This window comes from Penaeus chinensis, chromosome 2 (genome assembly GCF_019202785.1).
Source record: "Penaeus chinensis breed Huanghai No. 1 chromosome 2, ASM1920278v2, whole genome shotgun sequence".
Classification (NCBI taxonomy): domain Eukaryota; kingdom Metazoa; phylum Arthropoda; class Malacostraca; order Decapoda; family Penaeidae; genus Penaeus; species Penaeus chinensis.
This window is the reverse complement of record NC_061820.1, coordinates 8,845,861-8,847,503: the sequence shown is the minus strand read 5'-3', so window position 1 is coordinate 8,847,503 and position 1,643 is coordinate 8,845,861.

Sequence of the window (1,643 nt, the reverse complement as noted above, 5' to 3'; positions counted from 1 at the left end):
CAACCGCTTAGAGAACCAATGCATTATTATTTCCTTTTTTTCAAGTTATGAATGTAAGGGAAAACCCTAAAGCTTTATTCGGTACAGGGGATCTCAGACTGGAAATATTAAGTAAGGCAGGACGACACGATATCTATTATCCAAGGATTAAAAAGTACGCTGAATGGAAGTCCTAACAGTGTGTGTATGCAGAGGACCGTAGCATTTCATTGGGTGGACCCCATTCTGAAACTGGGCCGTAACATGTAAAATCGGGTTTTAAAAATTAAAACTCTTGATACGGAATGCATATCAGTTCATTTAATACGTTGTCAAAGTGGACAAATCAGTCACTTTTATGGGACTTGAGGGGAGTATGTATATATATATATATATATATATATATATATATAGAGAGAGAGAGAGAGAGAGAGAGAGAGAGAGAGAGAGAGAGAGAGAGATTGGGTTGATAGATAGATGTGTATATATATATATATTTATTTAAAAGCTATGGATTAATACAGGGAACAATACTAGTTATATCCTTATCTACTAATGAGACTAGAATAATTTTCACTTTAGGAAGCAAGTATTATAACCATAATATTGTCTGTCTACTTAAAAAATAAACAGTATTGATGCTGGCCGCCCAGGAAACTGACAATGACTTTAGGAAAGGCAAGTTATGCAATATTGAAGCTGTCTTTGTTATCAATAACAATAAAACGAGAAGGATGATCGGATATATAATGATACTGAAGATGTGGGTGATAATGACAGTAATAAACAAATGGTGATAATACCAATGATAGGGATAATTATTATAAAAAGAACAGTGATGATATTAGTAATAATAATGGAACCGATACAGTTAGTAACAATAATAATAACAATGATAATACTGTCAGTAACAATTATAATAGGGTTGATAATAATGTGATAATATCAATAAGAACAATAATGAGAGCGTCAATAACAGCAACAATAACGATAATAATACCAACAACACTAATGGTGAGAAAATAATAATAAATTATACTGTCAAGTCACAGCATGCACCAGAGTAATACCATACGAACCAACAAAGAAACAACAGCGTCAACAAGGACACCAATGGATCAAATTGCCGTGACAGACCAATTTACACAGAACGTAATTGGGTATGTCAAGAAATCGAACGGAAGAAATGACGTAGGTTAGATATTCGTCCGCCAATTTATGATTCCGATTATTATTTTCATGTATGTTGTTAGTAACGTTATTTATCTTAAAGCTGGAATGCTTTTTTTTTTTCCCTTTCTTTCTCTCTTTCTTTATGATTCCAGGAATGTATGTCAAGTCTGTGCTGTTCGGTTGTTTGGATATTCACATATGTATGTATGTGTATGAATGTATGCATGTGTATGAGTGTAAGTATGTATGTGTGTGTGTGTGTGTGTATGGTGTGTGTGTGTGTGTGTGTGTGTGTGTGTGTGTGTGTGTGTGTGTGTAAATATGCATTGATGATATATATGTATATATAAATATATATATATATATATGTATATATATATATGCATACACACATACATGCACACGCATATATACATATATGTATGTGTGTAAATATATATAAATATAAATATAAATATATATAAATATAAATATAAGTATATATATAAATA